Genomic DNA, 26,845 nt, shown 5'->3' with positions numbered 1-26,845 from the left:
ACAGTGTTGCCTAATGTGGATTCTAAGACACAGCCTTCTAATTTCAAGTGTATAAACTGTTTCATACTGAATGTTAGTCAAGCTTAGGTGATCCTTTGCAACTTCATGAATAATCAAAATGCAAAAGATATTGCCCATGTTTGAAACTGTTGCAAAATTAAGTTTTTTATATATATATATATATATATATATAATATTCCCCTCCCCCCAGGGAACTTTTCATCCTCTAGAGATTTATTCTTAATCAAAGAAGACCATTTTCTATGCAATAAGTCATAATAAAAGCTGTTAAGCATTAGTATTCCAGATGAAAACAGGCATATAAATGTACAAAGTTAAATGTGAAGACTGCAGCTTATTAATAGGATTTAATTTAAATCCCACCTCTCCCCCACCCCTCCTTTTTTTGACAGGGTAATACTTTAGAGGAAAGGAAAGAGATAATAGATAGGCAAAAGTCTTATTTACAGACTATAATGGCCCAAAATTAGGAATGAACAATTGAGGCTTATGTTTCTGTCAGAATTTTGAATGGCCGTATTTACAGATTCTGTCATGGTTCAAAAATTGTGCAGCTTTTCTCATCCTAATCTTGGCATTATTGCCTTTTTCCTTTAAATGTTCATTTATTTATTTGTCTATACCAGGTCTAGTGCAGCATGAAGAATCTCTAGTTGCAGCATATGGGATCTAGTTCCCTGACCAGGGATGGTTCCAGGTTCCACGCAGGGGGCCACTGGGAGCATGGAGTCTTAGCCACTGGACCACCAGGGAAGTCCCAACATTATTGCTCTTTTATGAGACTCGTATTACTGCTTTCAGACTGGAGGAAGTAACAGCTCATTCTAGGCCAGCCTCTTCCTTCAATAGAAGAAATTGAGGCCCACAATTTGGAGTGGACTCAGCACCCAGCTAATAGGTTAAGCAGAGTAGGAAGGAAGCTGAATTCTCATTCCACAACTTTCCTTCAAAAGAAGTTGCTGCCTGTCTCTGTGACTGTTATTAATATAAAGACCTACTTGAGGTGCAGGTAGGGAGTGGGGGATGGGGTCACAGAGATCTGCTTTTGCCTCTGGGGCATTAGAGTTTCTCTTTCCCAGCCCAGGTGCGGCTGGGACTACTGGGAGCTCTGTCAGAACCTCAGGTTTTGACATTGTACCCAACAGTGGGGCTAAGGGTGGTCCATTTACATTCAGGATAACCTTACCCATTACAGCTGGGCAGCCCTCCTAGGGATATTCTTTGCATCTGTTAGAACAGTGTTTCCCAAACTGTGTTCTCCTCTAAATAGTAGTGGGCTTCCTGATTTGGACAGTTAAAAGTGCCTTAGTCCCACAGTCGTGTCCGACTCTTTGCGACCCTGTGGACTAAAAGCCCACCAGGCTCTTCTGTCCATGAGTTCTCCAGGCAAGAATACTGGAGTGGGTAGCCATTCCCTTCTCCAGGGGATCTTCCTGACCCAGGGATCAAACCTGGGTCTCTAAGGCAGTTAGGGTGAACACAGTTTAAGTGATATATTTTCATTTATTTTCTAAACAGGACTTCTTGAGGCAATCTCATCATATCCTTTTGGTGGTAAAGTAACTCAGGAGTCAGCATGAAACCCCAAATTCTGACTATAATCAGGCAGAAGCAGAAGGATGAGAATTAAATTAAACATAGCCCTGAAGTTCACTTTTGGGTCAGGCATTCAGGAAGCAGCACATAAAAATTTGCTTGGATACAGTTTCCTCATAGTTCTTCAGCAGCTTGAAATATCATCTTGAGCTGGCAGTAAACAGAAATCTCAGGTTGTCATTTTTCTTTCCATTTAATCGAACAAATTATTGTGTAGGGAGGTGAAACAAAACAAAACCTGTGTTCCTGAAGCCAAAGGTTTTGAGATCCACACTTCAGTTACTTAGAGGTTACAGCTACTTTGAAAGAAAAAAAATAATGGTATTCTTAAGTTTTATGGTTTAACAGAAAACAACAAAGTTCTGTAAAGCAATTATCCTTCAATTAAAAAATAAATACATTTTAAGAAGTTTTATGTACCTTTTAGAGTTAACCACAGCTGCCTTTTTATTTTAAAAATTTGAATAATTGTAGTATCTTGATTCAAAAGGAGTGTTACTCAGCAATAAAGAGTAACAGCCACTGATTAAAAAAAAAAGAATGATTTTCAAACATGCAGAAGGTGCAAGCTGTTTGATTTCATTTATTATGAAGTTATAGAAAAGGCAAGATTCACCCATGGTGACACAAAACCAATCGGTGATCACCAGGGGCTACGGGGGTAGGAGACTGACTGCTCAAAGGGCATAAGGGAACTCTCTGGGGAGATGAAAATTGTACTGTATATTTGTGGTGGTTACATTGATGTATACATTTGTCAGAATTCATCTAACTGCTGAAGAAGGGTGCATTTTTGGTATGTAAATAATACATCAATAAAATTGATTTTAAAAGAGGAGAAAGTTTAGAAAGGCTATGATTGGAATTTGTGCAGCTCGAGGAACAAATCATGCATATTGGCCAGTTTTTCAGCATAGTAAGCCTGGCCCTTTGCTTTGACGTTCTTCATTTATTCCGGTGTTCATGACTGCTTAAGAAGCTGCCCATCTCTTCTGCTTGATCACTGTTTTTGTGATTTGAGCTTTAGAAAATTCTTTCCTTTTGGGAACTTAGAGTCCTTGTTAGTCGTCAGCAAGAACGCATATTAAATTCCCCTGAAATTATTTTTCATGTAGGCGGCCTTTTAAGCATTAGTGGTTCTCTGGAATGGAGGTGTGGTGGAAGTGTGAGTGTGTGTGTGTGGGAAGAGGGTGTGTGTCCTCAGATAATTGTGCCATGGTTCCTCACACCTGCCTAAGCTTCTCTGTGAGTACTTAAAGAGAATGTCATGAAGTCCGCTTCTGGCCCAGCTGGGGCCTAGGGGCGCACACTTGTTGTGGTTTTAGAGTCTCTGAGAAGCCGTTTGTTGAGAATGGTTGCACGGGTGGTAATTTGGTGGGTAAGGGGTGGAGGATGGTCCTCAGCATTTTCATGGCTCCCTGCCCCCTGCACCTGGTCTTTAATCTTAATCCCATTAGAAGTTAGGTTATTTGTGTGTCCACAGAGAAGTGAATGCATGCTCAGGAATGTATAATTTATAGGGTAATTTGAAACGTCCAGGTATTGGGAACATTGTTGAGTGTGTATTCTTAAAGTTCGAGTCCTCCATATATAATCAGAGTTAGGCTTTAAGAAAGAACAGGCTTGCTCTTAATGGATCATGTTAGCTGGAATTGGTTCAAGTGTTTTTTCTTAGAAGGGAGGATTACGCATTATAGTAACAAGATGTTCTTTTATTTCCTAGTTTATCAAAAGATGTTGATTGGGAAATAGGGTGTGCAGATATTTTAGATCTTACTGTTTTAAAATAGATGAGCTCAAAAGAATAAGAAAGGTAAGCTGTGCCAGAGAAGAGCTAAATAATTAGGGGTGGGGGTGGGGAAGGTAATTTTTTTTTTCTTTGCTGTATTTCTCTTGGACATCTTTTGGTTGTGTGCTTGTGTTTCTGTAAACTGGCTTCCTTAGGACGACTAGAGCTGAGCAGAGAGATGGTACAGAGCTTTATGCAGATGCTCTTCCCTCTTTCTGGTTTTTCCCTCTCCCAAAAGTTGTTGGTAAATTAATTTCAAGTTGATGGGGACCACTTGAGATTTTTATATGGGTGTGAGCTGTCTATTTGTTCACAAAATAAAGCAGATGAAGTTTATGAAACTTTAGAGAAGAAAAGAGAGTCCCTACCTCCCTCTTCCTTCCCTTTCTCAGGAGAGTTGTTAGAAAATCTAAAGCTTATCTAAAAGCACCTCTGGTTACAAGCCAAATAAAGAAAACTCCAGGCGAGTTACTGGAGTTCTGGCTTCTTATTAATAGAACCGAGGTACTGGCCTCCTGGCCCTAGGGTCAGGTGAGCGGCCTCAGCCCCATTTCCCTCTGTGCCCTCACCGCCCTATCACAGCCCTTCTTCCGTGGGCTTGGCCCTGCTAGTTTCATTCTCCTGCTGCAAACTCTTTAAGAATACAAATGACAGAGCCGGGCTCTGCGTCCCTGGTGGTGGCCCTGGTCTTCCGTGCCCCCTCACGCCCCAGTGGCCTCAGGGCCTGGCTGTCCTGTCGCAGTGACTGAGTTGGGATAGGTTGGCACAAGCAGCCCTCGTCCCCAAATCTGGCTTTGTTGACTCTGGCAAAAACTCAGCTCTTTCCAAACCGCCTCCTGACGCCCTTGTGCTGTGAGATAAGAATGGGCTTCACCTGAGCGGTTTCGTGGGGCGTCTCCCCCTTCCTTTGTATAGAAACCATTTCAGAATGTGGGTTAGTGGGCTATAGTGTCAGGGAAAATGCGTGATTTTGGCAGAGATGTTTGTGATCCAAAGTATTTTCATGGTGGTTCCCCAAACAACACTGGCAAGAACTAAGAGTTTGGTTTATCCTTCGGTATTTTAATGTTGTTCTCAAGCAGAGATTTTTTTTTTTTTTTAAGAGGTGTGACTTCCATCTTTCCCACTCCCCTCTGCTCCCAGCAGCTGTGTTTTGCAAACCCTTGTCAAGCCACAAGTTGTCGAGGTCAAAAGCCTGCTGCTTATTTTTGTTGAGTTTATGAAACCTGTGAACATATAGTGCTTTTAGGTAGTGCTGTGGCATGCAGATTGAATACTGGAAGTATTTCTGAAGAAGGAGTTAGGGTGAAAATACTTTTCAATATAACTGTCACAGCTCTAACTCTTCAACTTGAGCAGAATTTAACTAATGATATAGAAAATCTTTGGTGCTGACTATATTGAATTTACTTCCCAAGCATTGTTGTTTCATATGAAATACCACATATGTTTTTATTATGAAAAAACTCAACAAAAAGCTATTGGGTACAGGGGATGCGTTTGCCGTGTCATTGTTCGATGTTTTCTCTTAGAAACATGCCTTTCTAGAGGGGAGGGCAAGTTTGTTAATGCAGTTCCTGAAGATTAGTTATTTACTCCAGGACAGAAAGGCATAATGAAAGCAAAAGCTTTATAGAATCTGCCTTCTTACGTCTCTCGTTTCTGACACTTTAGAATAAAACCTACTTTTATGTTTATAGTAATTACTATCTAAAGGGAACTTTTTGTGCACACATGAAATCACAATGACCTCTGTAAGACCACATGTTATGTGTGCCTTGCTGGTGTTACCATGCCAAAGTGAAAGTCGCTTGGTCGTGTCTGACTCTTTGTGACCCCATGGACTATATATAGTCCATGGCATTCTCCAGGCCAGAATACTGGAGTGGGTAGCCTTTCCCGTCTTCAGGGGATCTTCCCAACCCAGGGATCAAACCCAGGTCTCCCGCATTGCAGGCAGATTCTTTACCAGCTGAACCACAAGGGAAACCCAGGAATACTGGAGTGGCTAGCCTGTCCCTCTCTAGGGGATCTTCCCGACCCAGGAATCGAACTGGGGTCTCCTGCATTGCAGTGGATTCTTTACCAACTGAGATATCAGGGAAGCTGCCACTTTATCTTGTTAGTGATAAGCTTCATAGTTCAGTTGGAAATTGATTTTGCATTATTGCAAAATATGTAGGGTTAAGCATAGGATATTGCTTTGGAAGGACTGATGCTGAGGCTGAAGCTCCAATAATTTGGCCACCTGATGCAAAGAGCTAACTTATCAGAAGAGACCCTGATGCTGGGAAAGATTGAAGGCAGGAGGAGAAGGGGATGACAGAGGATGAGATTGTTAGATGGCATCACCTACTCAATGGACATGAGTTTGAGCAAGCTTTGAAAAGTGGTGAAGGACAGGGAAGTCTGGCATGCTGCAGTTCAGGGGGAGTCACAAAAGAGTTGGACGTGACTGAGCGACTGAACAACAGCAATAGTATGTTTCAGTATTCCAGTAAAATGTTTTAGTGGTGGCAGCCTGGTCCTCTGTCATTCTGTCCAGCTTTGCTTTAGACCCTGATTCCTTTCTCCTGTCATTTTTGTTTAAGCTTACCATTTTGTTTTTCCTTCCTACAATATTCCCTTTTTAGAATTTTCCCTAAACTTATAATCTGTCAGTATGTATTATTTTACCAAAAAGGTCAAATGCTCTATTTTCTATATGTCTCCTCTCCATTCCATTATCCCATAGCATTGAAAATATTTTTATAATACAATTTTTCCTATTATTTATGTGTTATTATCAGACCCCTTTGAGAGAGTTGTACTGCCTATGTCCAGAAAAATGTGGTTACATAAGACATTTTGCATGTGATTTACATACAATTTTAGGAGCTTGTTTATGTTCTAAATCCCATCCATGGACTTCTGTTTAATTCCCTAATTAAAAAAATACTGCTCAAAGTAAAAGTAGGAATGTGGACTTGGATATACAGAGGGGGAAAAACCTATGTCCAGATTACTTGGAAGAGTTATGAGTTGATGAGTGATAAAGCAGGGAAGGAGAATGTTTGTTTGTGAGGGGGTGGGAAAGTTTAAGCAGGAGGTGAGAGTCCAAGATAGTGCTGAGCAGGACTATTCAGGGGAAAGAGGAGGTCACCGTGCACCTGTCCAGAGGCAAAATTGTAGAGTGTTTGGGAGACTCTAAAACCCTAGCATGATCACACATACTGTTTCTTAAAAGATTTGTGGTTAGATGAACTTGGAAAATGCTTAATATACTATCACCCTTTAGAGTCTCGAACATGCATATCTTCTGGCTCATGTCCCTGAGGAGTCCTGCAGTAAAGAACCTGTTTTACATAGTTTAATCCAGCATCTCCCAGTTTCAGGTCCAAGGAATGCTTTCTGCAGAAAACAGTTGTCAGCAGAACACACGTTAGGAAATGAAATACTGGGTTAGAGAAACTTGTCCTTTCTGAGGTGTGGATGACATCCTGAACTCACAATAAGCAGAAAGAAATCCCCAGAGATTAGAAAATATCACTGTGGAGGTAGCAGAAGCTAAGTGAGACCATAAGTAGGCCATGCGGTTGTGTCTTCCCGTGGCCCAGAGGGGATATGCAAGAATGTGAGTGATGCCATTGGACTGTGTTGAGAGGCACACAGCCCAGAAGTTGTGTGAGTTCCTACCAGGGACAGGAAAAAAAAAAAAACAAAACAGCAGACCTGAGAGTGTCCAGCTGAGCTGTCAGAAGTGATGTCACCCGTTAAACCCAGAAGCCCACCAGTCTGAGACCAGGTAACACATGGAAGTAGAACAAAATTAATGTCTCCAGGTGTAAAAGGGAGTTTCCTTTTCAGCTGTGAGGATGCTAGCTTAAGAGAAATTGTTTCTTCTTAAACAAAATGATTGTGATGTGTTTAATGAGATCAGGACATCTCCTTGCTGCCTTGTGGTATTCATACCATTCTGGATAATGATTATGTGAAATTATGGATTCCATGGGCTAAAATTAAGCCTAAATTTTGCCTTTACAGGGCAAAGGGCACTTTGATTCTGCTATGCCTGTTCTACTGTGTTATCAGTCTCCTGAGCCTAGCATTCACTTGGTTATGTGCCTGCATGTTTTTGATATATATTTTTAAAAATAGATATTCTGCAGTATTAATACGCTTTGATGGCTCATACTGTAGACCTGTATGTGGCTGAGTCCAGCGGTACCATGTGTGGTAGTTGGAGAGCTATTTTGGGAACAAATCTCAGTGTTTCTTCTAATTTTTAATAAGCACTTAGGTCTGCCTGGCTTTTGAGGTGTATCACAGAGTCCATCACATGCCACCTACTACAGTACTAAAGAGGTTCTAAAATTAGGATCCGTGCTTTGGCTTTTATTTTTATTTTTTTTAAGTTAGTGATTCTTCTTCCTTTGCTGAAACTACTTCTAGTCAGCCATATTTGTTAAATAACCTCTTCCAAACACATAAATTCTAAGCTAGAATTTGTGAACCTTCAAGCTAAAGCAAGAAAAAACTTAATAAAAAATAGAGATATAATTTCTTTCATGCAGTTTTTAGGTTCCCAAATACTTGGTGAGGCTCGTGTCTGTCTTTAAGGATCTGGTTCCCATGCAGTTCATAATAATACAGTAATGTGGGTTCTCTCTGATTTAATTCGTGCCTTCCTCTGGACCCTCCTGTCTTCTGTCTCCCCCAGTTTAGTGAAGGACCTCCCCCTACCACCTTGCTTCTCTCGGTTTGAAATGGTCTTTTTGCCCTAGAATTGTGTTCTTCAGTGGTTTCTTCATCTTCACTTACGTCACCTCAGCCTTCAGAGGAGGAAGGGATTGGCTCGGTTCTGCTGACACGTCGCTCCCCAGCTCTGTTGATGTGCACATTCACGGTGGGGATGACAGGGGATTACCAAGCAGTTGCTGAGTGATAAACTGAACCAAGGCAACCGCAAGCAGGATGTCCAAAAAAAAAGCCACTGAGACACACTGGCCATGCTCTGAACCAACTGTTTGTGCTGGGACTACTGGGAAAGAGGAGAAAAAAAATCTAGAACCGACTCTTGAGCAAAGTTTTGAAGTACACCATGAGTCAGAAGCACAATTCCAAAGGTTTGGGGCTATCCAGATTTGGGGGTGGGCTGGGGGGAGGAGTGTTACACATTTTATGGAGATTGACTTACTGGAAATTCACCATCATGGAAACAGAGATTTAGGGCAAGAATTCTGAATATGTTCTGGGAAGGCTTCCATTCATGGAATTGGTTTGGCAGACAAATGGTTTCCAGGAATGCCAACCAGACTTATATAGCAAGATGAAATTGTTGATAGTCTCTGTTCATTTCACTGCAACCTGGTAATGACTGGAAGACTCCCACCTAGGGCAGAGGCCCTCTATCTCAAGAGAAGAGGGAGAGATATACTTCTTTGCTCTATCGAAAGAAGTATGGTAATGGGTTTTACTCTTGGCTTTTCACTAAAATGGCCAGGGAGAGATTTCTCAGTCTCCTCTATGCATGTTCTTTTTCTCTCCTTTTCTTTTTTAGATGTAATTAATAGAAAGATTATTAAGTTACTATATAAGAAACTTGAGATGTAAACTGGGTTTATTAGAAAGTTGAATGACATCTGTCTGCATATTCCTGGATCAGAATAACTTTGCAAGAGCAGGGTGTTTTTTTATTCCTTGCCCTCCATCTTCCTTTTACCCTGTTATTATTCCAGTTAATAAGTAAATGACCCTCTGAACTGAAAAAGGCTTAGGAGTGTTCTTTAAAACATATGCGTTTTAAATAGGGATTTTCTTTTAAACAGGGCAATTTTATATAAAAAGTATAATCCTTTTAGGTATTATTTTAGGCTTATTTTAGGACCCCCAAATATTTTTTCTCTTTTTTAGTATTTAAATTATGGAAGTATGATAACACATTTACAGGAGACTTGGAAAATACAGAACAAAGTTACATGTAATCCCACTGTATATAGCAAGTAATATTTTATGTAAATAAATTAAGATTTTTAATTGAAGTTTCAGTATCAGACTCTCAAAACTAATAGAAGGAATATACAGAAAGTAAAAGGATATAGTAAACCTGAAAAGCACTATGAATCAATTCAACATGATTAACTGCAATAGGTTACAAATTCCATTCAAGTTAGGATACCGTCCCCCCAAATATTTTATTTCTATACATCTGTATGCTCTCAGCTATGTCTAGAATTGTGTGTATGTGAGTGTCTGTGTACTTATCACAACTGGAATTTGTAGATTTATGTTTTGAATACAGTTATTTTTCCTATTTTGAATGGTGTTTACTGTTTGATTTAGAAAGTAGTATAGGGCTTCTCTGATGGCTCAGTGGTAAAGAATCCACCTGCCAATGCAGGAGACACGGGTTTGATCCCTGATCCGAGAAGATTCCACATGCTATGGAGTGTTTAAGCCTATGCACCACAACTATTGAGCCTATGCTCTAGAACGCAGGAGCCATAACTACTGAATCTCGTGTGCTGTAAGGCCCATGCTCCGCAACAGGAGAAGCCACTGCAATGAGAAACCCACACACTGCAAGTAGAGAAAAGCCTGGGCAGCAGTGAAGACCCAGCACAGCCTAAATAAATTGAATTGAAAAAAGAAAGCATAAATACTTTAAAATTATAGGCTTTTATAAGGCTTCTCATAATGATCTTTTATGTGGTGTATGCCTTGCCCTGGCATTTGATGGGAATTTTGTGCTTCTACAAAGATGGTCTTTTCTACTACAGAGTTGATCTTTTTTCTTGGTTAACTGTCACAGAAGACTTTCCTGAGTTTATTAATATTTTTGACTTTATTTCAGTGGGCTTAGTTTTGTAAAACCCTCTTCCACCTTCCTTGGGTGGGGTGGGGGGGGGCAGCGGCGGGGAAACAAGCCAGTGACAAATTTTAGTCCATTAAACTCTGATTTACAAACTTAGCAATGCTTTAGAGTAAGTATCTGAGAAGTAGGCTTTGCTCCACATCCACCATATAGTTCTTTCTGTTAAGGCTTATACTCTTTCTTCAGACAAATTCCATCCCTTCTTTCCATCCTATTTATTTTTGACTGTGGATGTAGATTGTCCCATTTCAAGTTTTCTTCCAGAATGTAACCACATTCCAGCAAAAAGATGTTGCATAGATGGTTCTTTCCTAAAAGATCCACCTGGCTATACCAGCCCTCTATTTGAGCAAAAGATTGAGTTGCTGCCCAGTAACATTTGCCTCTAGATATTGGTCTTTCAAGACTTCTGAGAAGTAAGCCATTTACTTTATTTGTTTTTATTTCTTTCTTATTGAGATACAGTAGACATTTAACATTGTATTAGTTTTAGGTGTACAATGTAATGATTTTATATGTGTATATTATTTTGAAGTGTAACCACAATAAATTTAGTTAACATCCATCACCATACATATTTGCAATTTTTTAAAGTCATTCACTTTTAAGAGACTACTGACAAATCTTATTGTATTACCTAGGAGGATTAGCTTAACACGAATTGGTGCTGAATATTTTCTTTCATTATTAAAATATTTGTGTTCACTGATGAAAATGTAAAACCGCCGATTGCAAAAACGAAGAAAATAAAAACCGCCTATGATTCTGTGGTTTATTGTTAACCTTTTATTGTGCTTATTTTTAATTGTTTGGCTGACTAGTATTATGTATTATTATACCTATGGCCTTAAAACCTGTTTTTTCCTATAAGCCTCAGGAACTTGGTCAGTTTTCATAAAAGGAGTGGGATTTATGGAAACTTTTCCATATCATTAACAATTGTTAATGACTTTAATTAAAAAATTAAACATCTTATTTTGAAATAATTGTAGACTTACATGCAGTTGTAAGAAATAATACAGAGAGATCCCATATGCCGTCCCCAGATTCCCCAATTGGCGATATCTTGCAAAATTCTAGTACCTACAGGCAAGTTACTGACCTTGATACGTTCAAGCTATAGGACATTGCTATCACTAGGGTTCTTCCTGTTGCCCTTTTATAGCCATACACACCTTTTATTGCCTCCACCCTGACCCCTGGCACCACTCATCTGTTCTCCCTTTTTGTAATTTAGTCTTTTCAAAATGCAGTGTAAGTGTATACAAGAATGATACAGTATGTGACCTTTCGGAACTGACTTTTTCCATTAACCTAATTCCCTGAAGATTTATCCAAGTTGTTACACATAATCAATAGTTTATTTTTTATTGCTGAATAGTATTCTATTATTTGGATATATCACATTTTATTTATCCATTTATCAGCTGACTGGATATTTGGGTTATTTCCAATTAGGGGCTATTTTGAATAAAGCTGCTATGAACATTTGTGTACATGTTTTTGTGTGAACATAAATTTCCATTTTCTGGGCTAAATGTCCAATGACTTTGTTTTAATGATGGCATAACATTTAATGATGGCATAATGTGTTTTTCATAGCATGTTTTCACATAGTGTAATGCCCTCCAAATCCATTCATGTTGCTACAAATGACAAAATTTTGTTCTTTTTTTTTTTTGGCTGAGTATATCTGTACCACACTGTGTATATATACCATATCTTCTTTATCTATTTGTCTATTACAGACACTTAGGTTATTTCAATATCTTGGCAATTGTAAATAATGCTGCTATGAACATTAGGGTGCATGTATCTTTTAGAGTTGTAGATAAGTCTTTATGCACATCTTTTATTTCTAGAAGTGGAATTGATGCCTCAGAGTATGCATAATTTTAAAACTTTTCCCCCTTGTATCTCTTTTTATCTTTCATAAAAACCTGCTGGACTCCCACCAGCAGTGCCCATTTCCATGCCCTTGACAACACAGAGCATTATTACTTTAATAAATCTTCATAAATTTCTCCCTTACCCAGTAGCAGCATACATCCACAACTCAACTGTTAGTTTTCCAATCTTGCTTGCCTAAGAAAATCTTCTAGAATCAGAGAATACCACCAAGATCTTGTTTTGCATGAGATTTGGGAGTCTGCTAAAACCTCAGAAGACGTGGTATAAGATGGATACAAAGAATTCTGAATTTCTATATGTTGTTTTCTTTTGTATCTCATATTGGCGCAGAAGAACTAGACCTTAAAAAAGAAAAAACCTTTGAGATGTGAATCACTTTTTATAAAAACTGGTTAATATAAACAATGTAGTGATATTTGTATGTGTGTCTGTGTGTTATGCTCATCTGAAGCTCTTAGAGATGAGTGAGATTTAAGTATAGACTTTTTTGAGATACTTTTCTTTCTCATGCTAAAGTATTTTAGTGTTTCTGTGTGTGTGACTAGGCAGTGATTTTCAAGGATTAAGATGAGGTTAAGAATATATATCTACTAAAACCTGGGGAATGTATTTTTGTTTCTCTGATATAAATGAAGTCTGGTTTCAGAGTTACTTTCTGGTTGGAATATGACAAACTGACATTCCTTCCAGTGTAAGATGTTTTCTCCTTTTTGTGTTTCAAGATCTATAGTTACTTGTTTTCTTCTTTACCTGTGGTACCATATTTAACCTGAATCAGTCTGATTTCAGTAAAAATTGTTTACCTCTTAGAATAGCTAGTCACTCTTACAGAAGGTTGGACAATTTCAGAAGAGATTGTGCCCACCAACTTGTTCGGTGCTTAATTGACATAATGGAGGCAGACCTCATTCTTACAAATAAATGAATAAAGGAGGCTAGCAGAATCTGGCGTTTTTCTTCTTAAAGTTATAAGCAGTCCTTACTCATTTTGCCATTTTAATACACAGGTTCATAGCTGAAGACTAACAGGGAATGTAACAAAATGAGTGAATCAAGTAAAATATCGTCCATAAAAATTGTTCACTTTTTAAGGATGATAAAACTTTCTATTGTCATTTTTTCCCAATTTCTTACGATTCTTACAGCATTGGTGGTCTTCAGTTTATCTGGTGGGAGTTCTCTGGTGGCCTAATGGTTAGGATTCTGGGCTTTTTCACTACAGTGACCTATGTTAAATCCCTGGTCGGGGAATTGAGAGCCCACAAGCCATGTGGTATGGCTGAAAAAAGAAAAGAAAATTAAGTATCTAGAACATTCATATGCATGTTGACCTAGGAAAGAAAATATAGTGTTGAACATCAAGTTGGTTGTTCTTATCTCCAGGTATATATAATACAGGAAGGAGTCTCTGCCAAATGGAGGAGAGAGGGTGACCTGCCGGGGGAGTATTGGCTAATTTAGCCTTTCCCAGACTGATATGTAGCATCATTTTCCTTCATGGCAGTATGAGGGCTCTGGAATATATCAACTTATTTTAATCTCAGAGTTTAGTTCTATTTTGAAATAATTTTTCTCTGGTATGTTACATTATAGACAATTTTTTAATTTAAAAAGAAGTGTTTTGGTAATGATCATGGAAATACCTGTAGGTCTGAGAACTCCTAGAAGAATCTTTTGGAGAAGGCAGTGGCAATCCACTCCAGTACTCTTGCCTGGAAAATCCCATGGATGGAGGAGCCTGGTAGGCTGCAGTCCATGGGGTTGCGAAGAGTAGGACACGACTGAGTGACTTCATTTTCACTTTTCACTTTCATGCATTGGAGAAGGAAATGGCAGCCCACTCCAGTGTTCTTGCCTGGAGAATCCCAGGGACGGGGGAGCCTGGTGGGCTGCCATCTATGGGGTCACACAGAGTTGGACACAGCTGAAGTGACTTAGCAGCAGCAGCAGCAGAATCTTTGCTTATGAAATTTACTAGTAATGGTGACTGAAGCCACCCTGAAAGAATATGATTTACATTTGATCAGATGCAAACAGCAGCATCAGACTTTCAGACCATTTTGACTGAAATGATGTTTAGTTCTAATCTGCATGTTGATTAGGAGACAGTTCAGTGTCATGCAAAATTAGTTTATTGAAGAAGTCAGAAGGGGCTGTGTGTGTATGTGCTCAGTTGCTTAGTTGTGTCCAACTCTGCAGTCCCCTGGACTGTAGCCTGACAGGCTCCTCTGCCCATGGAATTTTCTAGGTACAAATACCGAAGTGGGTAGCCATTTCCTTCTCCAGGGGATCTTCCCAGCCCAGGGGCTGAACTTGGGTCTCTTCCATCTCCTGCACTGGCAGGCAGATTCTTTACCTTTACCTGGGAAGCCCCAGAAGATGCTAGAGGAGAGGAAAATGTACATTTTAGACAAACAAGACTTATTTTTTAGCTATTTCAGGAAATTTTTGCATATGAAAATCTAGAATTATGGTGGTTTTAATAAGTAATAAAGAGGAACTGAAAGACAGCAGTATATTTCTTGGTGAATAAATACGATGAAAATCATTGGGTTACTTTGAGCCCTTCAGTATCAAGTCAAATTTTTGTGGATTGTTATACCTTTGGGATGACTATGTGGAAGAACTCCCTGACATATTTTTTTTAAATTCTTTTTGGATTTGGATAACATTTAACAGCACCATGCCTTTGCCTGAAGTGAGTGAATAGTCCTATTCTAAAACTGTATTGGAGTGTGGAGGTTTCACATGATTTATTAGTACATCGTATTTGACATTGACCTATTTGTGAACAAGGAATATTCAGTTCACATTCATTGTTCATTATTGTGTTTGAACAACAAATAAGTGCTACAGTTTTAGAGTCTGTGCTTGAACTGAAATGGAACAACAGCCTGTGAATTCAACCAAAGAAAACAGCCAGTCTGAATGTTTCAGGGTTCCCAAAGTTTTTAAATGTTGGTTTTTTTGGCTGTTGCTTTTTTGCTGTTTGGTTTTGGCCTTTTTTTTTTTTTTTGTCTTCCTTTAAAGCTTCTGGAGAATTGTCCTAGCTCTGGTGCATCCCCATGGAGAGGCCCTCACACACTACTTCTGAACGTCCCAAAAGGGTGGTGATTTTGACACCTCTACCATTTCCTTGTGGTACGGCTCACCTGGGGATTGTAACAGCCCAGTGAAAAGAGAGAAAGGGATACTTAAAGCCAAGTGCTTCTGTTTTGTAGATGTTTTTCATACTTTCTTACAAGGGCATGGCCTCCTGGCTTTCCTAATTTTTATTTTTAAACTTAAGATATTGCTTAGGCCAAAATAAACTTTTTAATTGAGATGAGTGGAGTTTGCAGTCACACCTTACCATCATCCTTCTGTTTAAGTACTACTACTCTTTTTGAGTACACGTAATGTATCAGACACTGCACTGGGTCCTGTACATACACTGTTTCTAATACACACTTTGAAAGTTACTGATTTCTCAAACAAGAAACAGAGGCTTAGATCAATTAAAAGTTTGCCAAAGGTGACACTCTTCATAAATAAAAGGGTGGGAATTCAGAATGAATTATCTTAATTTCACATTTGGCTCAGGGATGATTGGAATTACCCTACAAAAAGAACATATATTTGTTTTTCTTTTTTGTTTTAGCACAGGGAATATTGGAGTATTTCCAGTTTTGATAACCTGCTCAGAGAAAATGAGGGGCCTGAGATGGGGAGTGTGGAAATGTAGTATGAGGTTGAGGTAGGACAGAAAATTAGGTTCAATGGAAAAGTCACAAGATACAATTATTTTGTAAAATGTGGTACTTTCACATCACTCAAAAGACCAGAAAAAAGGTTTTTCTTTAATCTTATAATGCAAATACGTGATACTTGAAAATTAATTTGCTTTGCAGATTGTCATCGGTAGAATGTTGTGGATTTTTTAATATAAGAATTACAAGTAAATTAAGACAGTTGTGCATTAACAAACTTTGATCTGGACAGCTTTAGTCTGAAACAAAACAATATAAATTTTACGAGAGGTGGGGGACTTCCCTGGTGGTACAGTGGAGAAGAATCCAGCTGCCAATGCAGGGGTCAAGGGTTTGATCCCTGGTCAGTTAAGATTCCTTGGAGCAACTAAGCAACTAAGAGCCGTAACTATTGAGCCTGTGCTCTGGAGCCCGCGAGCCACGACTGCTGAGCCTAAGTGCTGCACCTGCTGAAGCCCGTGCACTCAGAGCCTGTGCTCCACAGCCAGAGAAGCCACCACACGGGGAAGGTCCTCAAACAGCAAAGAGCAAGCACAACCAAACAACCTTGAAAAGAAGAGGGGGGGCAGGATGGGAGCACAGTTTGGTATTCAGGGTTTGAAGACCAGAATTCTGTATGCTTTTGATAGGAGGCTGATCACAGCCTCTTTCTTGGCTGTCCGTAATGCTCTTCTCAGTTAATGACTAATTGCTGCTCTTGCCTAGAAATCCAGAAACTCTGGAGAAGAGGGATTCTTTCTGAAACAAATCCCACAGTACATCACCCTTTTTGTTTGCTGCCACGGACTACACCCTGGCTTCTCTTCCCAAGGGCGGTTTGCTGTGTGGTAGGGTGGTGTTTTCATAGTAATCAGGCTTCTACTCTTGTGATTTTCCTTCCTCTCACCCTAAACTCTTTGGGTTCCTCACACACAGTGGCATGACTGCTAGTAGAACAAAAATCAATAAGAGAATGGAGGGGGGAAGTTTTCTCAATTTGATGTGTCTGCATAGTTCTGCCATGCTGTGATCAAGGAAGCCCCATTAAAAAACTTTCTTCTCCTTCTTCCCAGGAAGCAGCCTTGTGAACAGGCAGGTTCAGAAAGCCAGAGAGCCAAGAAACTTTTTTCCAGTGCTTTTATCAGCCAGACCTACTTTTACCAAGGGCTTCGTGATCAATCTCCATGTTTTAAGTAGTTACCCTGTGTATTTTGATCACTTTTTACATCAGCCGATTTGCATAGCTGGCTGGTTGTTTATGTGTGATTTTCATTTTTCTTGCCCTCTGTCGCACCAGGATCAGGGTGCAGGTCCCATAAAGATAGCTCAACAGAAGCAGGTTGAAGAGGCAGTGTTAGTTCAACTAGCAAGTGTCCATGTTGGGTTTGTTTGTTTTTTTATTTTGTTATATTTGAAAAACAAATGAACCTCTGAGATAGAAGAATACTGAGGGGCAAAGTATTGTCATTGGCTCTTAAACTCATGGAATTTAGAACTGGACTTTTTAATTGATTAACTTGTTATGTTTTGTCTTTCATACCCAAAAGGGCATACTTAGGAGATAAAAGTGTTTTTTTTTTTAATCACTACTTGAAATACTGTGGAAGAATAACATTTTCTACACTCCTTTATCAGAAACTTGTTTCATTAATACTAGGTTTTCTGATCCTGGTGAAGTTTTATGTCTTGAAGACTGGATTGTAAGATGCATTTGTTTCTAACCTAGTTTGTCTTGCTCTACTCGGACGCCCAAATGACTATGAATAAATTCTACTCAGTCTCCAAAGCCCAAGGGAGGCCCTATATTACTTGTCTGCCATCCTGACATGTAGTAATATATAAGCATCCTTTAATGGCTCACAGATTAAATTCTTTGGATGCTTTAATGTTAAGGAAGAAGTTTATTCATTCACTCAATGTTTATTGATGCCTACTACGTGGCAGGCACTGAAATGTATATTCTTTAACAGTGAATTAACCCTGGAAGAACTATCTGATCATTACCCATGTCTTAGTTCATCACCCAGCAGTTTGAGAGTCAATGGCAGGTCTGGCCTTCAATACTGTTTATCCTGTTTGCTGCCATTTTCCAAGGACCTTTGGATCATAGAATATCAGAGTTGAAATATATGTAGAAAGTACTAATGTAGTTCCCTCATTCTATTCATCAGGAGTAATATAGAATTCCATATGCATAGTCCTAGTCAGCCTTAAGATCACCTCGAGCTTCTCTGTTTCCATTCTAAGTATATGTTTTATACTCAGAATTATTTTCTGAATGCTCGAGTTGAGTGAAATCTCTAGTACAGGATCTTGGAAAACTTGATCCGTGGATAAATGGACACTTCTACTTAAAGATGATTGAGAATTGGCTATCACAGACCTGTGTTCTGGTATTACAAGTAGTTCTACTAAAAACTATCTTTTTCCCCCTAGAGGGAAATGGAACATGGACTAGATTAGGAACATAGTCTAAACAAAATAGAAGGCTACTCAAAGAACTTTTCAGAACTTGGATAAAAAGAAAAGCCAACCATTTTCTGGTGCTTCTGCATTTTCTCTATCAAAAACACAATCCAGAAACAAAAATATATCCTACCTGCTAGCCAACTCTAGGGGTTCTGAACAGAGTGTACCATTGAGGATTCCTTTTAGCTGTCTTGAGATTTATTTGAAAACCACTCCAGTGTGTGCTTATAAGCAGAAGACAATTTAAAAGCTCTTCTTTTGGCCTTGATACTTTAAAAAAAAAAAATAGGATTTAGCGTTGCTGTTCGTCAGTTCTCCAAAGTTTGAAGAGGACCATGCTGTTTTCAAAAGTGGAAAAGAAAAAATTGAAAAGCTTAACTTTTTCTTTACCCCTACTCTCCCAGGGTCAGAAAACTGGCCCTGAATTCCCGGGACAGATTTGTTTCTTCCTCATGCTGCTTCAGCAGTGGCAGTTAATGCTCAGCAGTACAGTGTGTTTTTTTTCTGTTAACACTGAGGTAGCTGGGGTGCTTCCTCCAACTGCAAATGAGTGTTCACCAGACCTCAAGATTTTGCCTTCATTTAAATGGATAGTTACCAGAGGACATGATGTGGAAGAGGTTAGTTCTTAAATGTCTTTAAGATTGGTCTGCTGTAATGTTTGGTATAAACCAGCAATGGTTTGTAACTGGTAAGCTGAGTAAATGGATTATCTCTGAACCTTATTATTTTTAGCCTTCCCCCCAAAATGAATCATGAATGGTCATGTCACTTCCAAGAGGTTTTGTTTTAGTGAGGGCTTAGAGACAGGACAGGACCCTGGAGTTGTTCCTGGAAGGGTGGGACTGGTTGTGCTGACTGGGGATAGTGTCCACCATTCATGGAGATCACCCTAGTGTCACCTGTCCGGGTGCCAAAGGGCCTCCACTCTCGGCCAGGTTTAGCTGCTTCGTAGCTGAGTGACCCTGGGCAGAGTTGTAAAGCACTGGGCCTTGATCTCTTTAGTTTTAACATTAGCCAAAACCCTGGCTGCTTTGTCTACTTCTTTCAAGGTGGTGATGGACATAGAGTATTGAGATTGAAGGTGGTCTTGTTTAGAAGGGAGGCAAAGGTACCAGGTAGACAAGTGAATTTGTGTCTCACTGTTCTCTCTCTCTGAATAACACTATGGATCACCTTTAGGATGGACATCTTTGTGTTTCTGGGTCAGCCAAATGGACCAACAAGCAACCTCTTAATTGGGAGGCAGTGTTCTTCTCACCTGTTTCTTCATGTCACTCCCCTTTAGTGGTACACATTGTCACAGGTCCTTCAGTTACAGGTTAGGGCTGACAACACATGTACATACATGGTGGTAACATGCCTAGAGGACTTGGCTATTGACCACAAGGATGCTTGTTGCTTAGGCTCGAATCCTTTCATTAAGCTTAGGAGATGTGCACCTCAATTAAAAAAAAAAAAAAACCACACAGTCTGACACAGAAAGACAAATACTATATGATATAATATGTGGAATCTGAAAAGTAAACTAGTGAATATAACAAAAAGGAAACAGATTCACAGGTAGAACAAATTAGTGCTTAACAGTGGAGGTAAGGATGGAGATCTGATGTGGGGAGGTATTTGAGGTACAAACTGCTATTACAAAAAGAGAAAAAATACTGTACACACATATGTACAGTATACTTTTGAAAAGAAAAAAGTTGAAATCTGTTATAACCTCATTTATGTGAGTTTCTTGCAGATTTGATTATATGCATATGAACTATTTACTTAGCTACATTAAGATATTCTCTGTTCTTTTTTTGTTTTTATCCATATTTTAACTATTTCCCTGTTGGAGAGCCCTTGGTTTTTTCCCTTTATTTTGGTATTCTTTAATAATATAATTATTGTTCTTTATTATTTTAAAATAAAAAGACTGCATCTAAGAGTCTTGTAAATTGTGAAGGTTCTAATGGGATTCCTGAACAGGAACTCACAGTAAACTAGCTAGAGGGAAATTTGCCCCACAAGAAACACAATAGAATTAAGAGAGGAGGATTCAATATTAAGCCTGTACAAATGACAGGCATGAGACTGGACCCCTCAGCCTAATAGTCTGAGCCTCTCCATCTTTGTGCTCTGAGTCAAAGAGGGAAAGAATAGATAAAGGACTGGGGGTGGGGAGGTGTGTGTGTGTGTGTGCGTGAGTGTGTGTGTGTGTGTGTGTGTGTTGGCTTTTGAAAGAAATACACTCCCATTCTGTCCTTTACAAGTAGATGTAAGTGATAAGGGTGGGGGTTTGGCGTATAATGGTTTAACAATTCAGAGAACAGCCTCCACGGTTTATTTGCACTCGTGTTTTTTATTCCTGTTGTCTAATGCCACCTCCCATCCCCACCAATTTGTGACCCAAAGAGGATAAAGATTTTTTTCCTATAGTCTGACAGTTTGAAGTATTTGGACAATTTTACACTGAAATAAAGTTTCAATGTATTTTAAATTTCAGTGTAATTTTAAATAAATTTTTAAAATAAAAATAAGAAAAAAGAAAAGAAAAAATTCTCTTAAAAAAATCCTAAGATGGTTTATTTTGAAATTGTGGAAAAAAAATAATCAAATATATTGAGTTATATAATTTGAATACATTAAAGCTATAACAATTTAAATGTATAATTTGGATTTCATAAATGTGTACACAGTTGTGTAACACCTTAGTTGTGGTATAAAACATTTCAGACATTTTTTATCACCCCAAAAGTCCCCTAATGCCCCTTTTCATTCAGTCCCCTGCCCCTACTCCTGGCCCCTAGCTACATTTGAGCTGCTTTTTGCCTTTTCTGGAATTTTATATAAACAGAGTCATACTGTATATAACTTTTGTATTAGCTCCAATCACTTGGCATAGTGCATTTGAGATTCATTTGTTTTACTTTTATCAGTGATTCATTCCTTTTAATTACTATGAAGTATTCCATTGTATGAATATTCCATTATATAAATATATCAATCGGTTTAGTTCAGTTGCTCAGTCATACTTGACTGTTTGCAGCCCCATGGACTGCAGCACTGCAGGCTTCCCTGTCCATCACCAGCTCCTAGAGCTTACTCAAACTCATGTCCATTGAGTCGGTAATGACATCCAGCCATCTCATCCTCTGTTGTCCCCTTCTCCCGCCTTCAATCTTTCCCAGCATCAGGGTCTTTTCCAATGAGTCAGCTCTTCACATCAGGTGGCCAGAGTATTGGAGTTTCAGCTTCAGCATCAGTCCTTCCAATGAATATTCGGGACTGATCTCCTTTAGGATGGACTGGTTGGATTTCCCTGCAGTCCAAGGGACTCTCAAGAGTCTTCTTCAACCCCACAGTTCAAAAGCATCAGTTCTTCAGCGCTCAGCTTTCTTCACAGTCCAACTCTCACATCCATACATGACGACTGGAAAAACCATAGCTTTGACTAGATGGACCTTTGTCGGCAAAGTAATGTCTGTGCTTTTTCATATGCTGTCTAGGTTTGTCATAGCTTTTCTTCCAAGGAGCAAGTGTCTTTTAATGTCATGGCTGCAGTCACCATCTGCAGTGATTTTAGAGCCCCCCAAAATAAAGTTAGCCACTGTTTCCATATCTATTTCCCATGAAGTGATGGGACCAGATGCCATGATCTTTATTTTCTGAATGTTGAGTTTTAAGTCAACTTTTTTACTCTCCTCTTTCACTTTCATCAAGAGGCTCTTTAGTTCTTCTTCAATTTCTGCCAAGTGTGGCCATAAATATGTCAATAGCATAATGGTTTATCCATTTACCAGTAGATGGACATTGGACATTTGGGTTGTTTCTGGGTTTTTTTTTTTTTTTTTCACTATTATGAATAAAACTGCTAGGAATGTTCATGTTCAAGTGTTTCTGCAGTATGTTTTCATTTCTTTGAGGTAAATAGCTCAGCATAAGATTATGTATAGTGTATGCACCTTTTTAAGAAGCTACCAAACTGCCAGACCAACAAACCAGCAAAGTATGAGAGTTCTAGTTGTTCTCCATCCTTTCCATATTTGTAATTGTCAGTTATTTTACTATTTTATCTTTTGTAGAATGTACGGTGTGTAATAGTAGATTTGATTTTTGTTTGCATTTGTGTAATTACTAATGTTAAGCATCTTTTCATGTGTTTACTTGTAATTACTTACCCTCTTTGGTCAAGTATCTATTGAGATCTTTGGCCTTTTTTAGAAATAAGAGTATTTGTTTTCATACTAGTCAGTTATAAGAGTTCCTTATATATTTTGAATACAATTTTTTCTTCAAAAATAAAATTTGTGATTTTTTTCCCCCTGTCTGTGGATTGCTTGTTCATTTACCTAACAGTGTCTTTTTGAAGAACAGGCTTTTAATTTTGGTCAAGTCCACTTTGTACTTTTTCTGTCCTAAGAAATTTTTGTCTAATCAAAGGTCATGATAGTTTTTCCCCCCTATGTTTTTTTCAACAGGCTACATAGTTTTAACTGTTAATTTTAAGTTTCTGATCTATTTGAAGTTAGTTGTAATATATTATTAATTTATCCATTGAGCTACCTTGACATCTTAGTGTATTTCTAGACTCTTTCCTGTTTTGTTGATATACATATCTTGTACCAATACCATACTGTCTTTATCATTATAGCTTTGTAATAAGTTTTGAAATCAGATAGTATAGGCCTTTCAATTTAGTTCTCTTTCAAAACTGTTTGGGCTGTTCTAGATTTAGTCTTCTTTAATCTCACTCAGCCATGTTTGAAATTCAGAGTACAGGTAGGTCTTACACATATTTTGTAAAATTTATCCCTAAGTGCTTTATATTTTTATGTGATTTCAATCCTTTTAAAACTTATCAGGAGTTGTTTTATGGCCTAGAATATGAGCAGTCTTGGAGAACACTTTATGTGTGCTTGAAAAGAATGCTATATACTATATGGTGTGTTCTATAAGTGCCAGTTAGATAAAGATGTCCAACTTCATTTTGTGACCTCTTATTCTTGTGAAGCAAATTTGAAATATCCAGATGTAATTGTGGATTTGTCTCCTCTTTTCAGTTCTGTTCTTGCTTCTTGTATTTTGAAATTCTATTACTGGCAAATAAACATTTAAGGTTGTTATATTCTCTTGATACATTGACTCCTATATTATGATGGAATGTCCTTTTTCATCCTCACAGTATTTTTTGAGCTGATATTAACACAGTTACTTCAGCTTTCCTTTGATTAGTGTTTGTGTGGTGTAGTTTTTTCCCTCCTTAGACTCTTAACCTGTGTCTTCATATTTAGTCTATTTTTGTATGTATGTAGATGGCACGTGCGTGGGTCTTGGTTTTTGTTGTTGTTTTTGCTGTTGTTTGTTCCAGTCTGACAATCTTTGCTTTTTATTTGAGATTTTTTTCAAAGACCATTTTCTATAATATAATTATGATTTGTTAATTAAGCTACCATGTTGTTACTAGTTTTCTATTGTCCTTTATGTTCTTTATGTCCTTTCCCCTCTTGCCTGTCTTCTTTTGAGTTCAGTCTCCACTCTTTATTTGCTGTACTTCCTTCTTATTTAATAATGGTTGCTGTAGGGTTTGTAGATCTTTAACTGACTACAGTCAACCTTCAAATATACCACTTTACATGGAGTGTAAGATCCTTGAAACAATAAACTGCCTTTTCTCCCTTCCTATATAGTCCTACTTTACTTCTACATATGCTATAAACCCCACAATATATTATTGTTATTTTGCTTTGAAGAGGCATTATCTTTTAAAAAATTAAAAATAAGAAAAAGTTTTTATATTTATCCAAATATACTGGCTTTACAGATGGGATCAGTGGTAAAGAATCCATCTGCAACGCAGGAGATGCACATTCATTCCCCAGGTGGGGAAGATATACTGGAGAAGAAAATGGTAACCTGTTCCAATTTAACCTTTTATGAAACTGCAAAGCTGTTTTCCAAAGAAGCTATACCAGTATAATAAGTTGTTTAATGTTCTTGTCTGCTGATTCCATCATCTGTCATTTCTGGGCTTCCCTAGTAGCTCAACTGGTAAAGAATCTGCCTGCAAAACAGGAAATCCAGGTTTGATTCCTGGGTCTGTAAGATCCACTGGAGAAGGGATAGGCTACCCACTCCAGTATTCCTGGGCTTCTGTTCTAGGTCTGTTCCTATTGATTTATTTTTATCCTGGTTATGGGTCATAATTCTTCTCCATTTGCCTGCCTGATGATTTTTGCTTAGGTATCAGACATATTGTTTGAAAAGTGAAAGTGAAAGTTGCTCAGTTGTGTCCGACTCTTTGCGACCCCATGGACTATACAGTCCGTGGAGTTCCCCAGGCCAGAATACTGGAGTGGACAACCTTTTCCTTCTCTAGGGGATCTTCCCAACCCAGGGATCGAACCTAGGTCTCCTTCATTGCAGGCAGATTCTTTACCAGCTGAGCCACAAGGGAAGCCCAAGAACACTGGAGTGGGTAGCCTAATCCTTCCCCAGTGGATCTTCCTGACCCAGGAATTGAACCAGGGTCTCTTGCATTTGCAGGCAGATTCTTTTCCAACTGAGCTGTATATTGTTTGGGTGCTAAATTTTGTTGTACTTTTTTAAGTAGTGCTGGACTTTGCTCTGGTGTGCAGTTAAGTTGCTGGGACTTAGTTGTATTGTTTTGAAGCCAGCTTTTAGGCTTTGTTAGTGTGGGTCTAGAGCAGTTGGTAGTTTAGGGATGATTTTTCTCCAATACTAAGGTAATATTCTTCTGAGGGTTTTATCTGATGCCATGCGTATTATTAATGAATTATTTCCATTTTTGTTGGTGGAGACATGAACTGTTTCTAGCCCTGTGTGAGCTTTGGGACTTTTTAGACCAACTACTTTCTGGTGCTTCTGTCCCCAGCTTCTCTCACATGGATCAGAGAGAGAGTCTCTGATAGTAGTCCTCTCTCCCATGGATCAGAACTCAGCCTGACTCTGGGGGACCTCTGTGCTGCCTGCCGCCTTCTCTGCCGCCCTGCCAAATCTAGCCATCTTGGCCACCCCGAATACGATGTCCCCTCAGCTCATCGTGACTGCTGTCCTCTCAGTTCCTGCTTCTCTGTTCTGTGGTGTGGAAACTGCCTCCTGGCAGTACGTTCAGGCAGACATAGGGCTTGCCTCACTTGCCTCACTTTTCTCAGAAATCGAGTTCTGTGCTGCCTGTTGTCCAGGGTCTGAGAACAGTTGTTTCATATAGTCCGTCAGTTTTCTAGCTGTTACTCCATCATGGCTTGAGTCCATGATAAATGTGTTTTCTGTGCCAAAATCTGCTACTATATTAACTGTTTAGAGTAGAGCCTGTTCTAGGGAGAAGAAGAGTAAGTGTAACTGTGGCTTCAAGGCAGAAAGCAGTCTGCTTATACACAGAAATGGTACCTTCACTTTCTAACTTAGGGCATTTGTGATTTAAATAAGAGATCCCTGAGTCTTCAATGTGCTAGTCATTGTTTGAGTGATTGCCCCTTTTAGTCATCCAAGTTAATATTTATTAAATACCCACCAGGTACTTGGTGCTCTGCTAGGCATTACTTCTCCTTATTTCTATTTCTTAACAGTTGAAATATGCCAAACAAATGAAATAAAAATGATTTTCCTCTTCTGTTTATCAATTGGATTCTTGGATATATCTGTTAAGCTTTGATATTGAGAAACTGGAAGAGGAATATGGTATATTCTCAGCTGTAAAATTGATCTCATTTCTTCACTAGCCATCTGTTTGTGTCCAAGAATAACAAAATTTTCATAGTCACATCTTTATTATTTAATTACTTAAAATAATGAATGGGCTGTACCATGCTTGCCCCACTTTTGAAACAATTCCTCCTATAGGCTGTTGAAGTAGGAAGCTAATACCTCTGATTAAGAGTAAAGACCAGACCTACATAAGCATATGTTGTATGGCTGTATTTGAAGTCATGAGGGTATGATTAATGGCCCTTACTAGTTTTAATTTGGCGTGTCTTACTTTTAAACCACACTTAAGCTTGGTTGCAAAGCCTGACAAATGAGTCTTCTGAACTTGGCCAAGCTGAGACATGTCACTGCCCTCTTGGGACCCCATTTCCTAAACCTGCCTGGGTTTCTTAGAGGTTAAATTTTAGGACCGAGCTTGCATGGAGCCATAGGGAATCTCTGCAGATCATTCTTAGCATAGGTTTGTTAAATAACATTCTTTGCCCAAGAGCATGGTCCATTTCCCAAACGAATTCTAACAGTATCCTGTGTTAAATTTTTTAGTTAATTAAATCCTTTCATTATATTTTTGGGGTCAGAAAACAGACCATGCTTATATGTAGGAGCCCAGAAATATACAGTATCATTGACTGATTCCTGTTTTAGAGGTGTTGCATGGTTTCATGTTGCCTTTTTGATTTGTTTTTGTATGTAAAACATTTTTCCTTAACACGTTTAACAGTACATTTTTTTGGTCTGTCCTTTTCCTTAAAAGAACAGTTTATT

At 38.7% G+C, this 26,845-nt stretch overlaps 1 protein-coding gene and 1 long non-coding RNA gene across 2 annotated transcripts in view; both read left to right on the top strand.

Moving 5' to 3' along the window:
* Positions 1-8,429, top strand: part of LOC120862530 — a 28,669-nt gene extending 20,240 nt beyond the window's left edge. The window contains exons 3-4 of the long non-coding RNA XR_005720798.1: positions 4,386-4,391; positions 6,436-8,429. This is a non-coding gene — a long non-coding RNA (uncharacterized LOC120862530). The remainder of the gene's footprint in view (positions 1-4,385; positions 4,392-6,435) is intronic.
* The window catches only part of FOXO3 (forkhead box O3), a 125,417-nt gene that overhangs the window by 25,679 nt on the left and 72,893 nt on the right, over positions 1-26,845 (top strand). The window lies entirely within an intron of this gene.

This window comes from Oryx dammah, unplaced genomic scaffold, assembly GCF_014754425.2.
Source record: "Oryx dammah isolate SB20612 unplaced genomic scaffold, SCBI_Odam_1.1 HiC_scaffold_4, whole genome shotgun sequence".
Taxonomy (NCBI): Eukaryota; Metazoa; Chordata; class Mammalia; order Artiodactyla; family Bovidae; genus Oryx; species Oryx dammah.
This window is presented reverse-complemented; position numbering and strand designations above follow the sequence as displayed.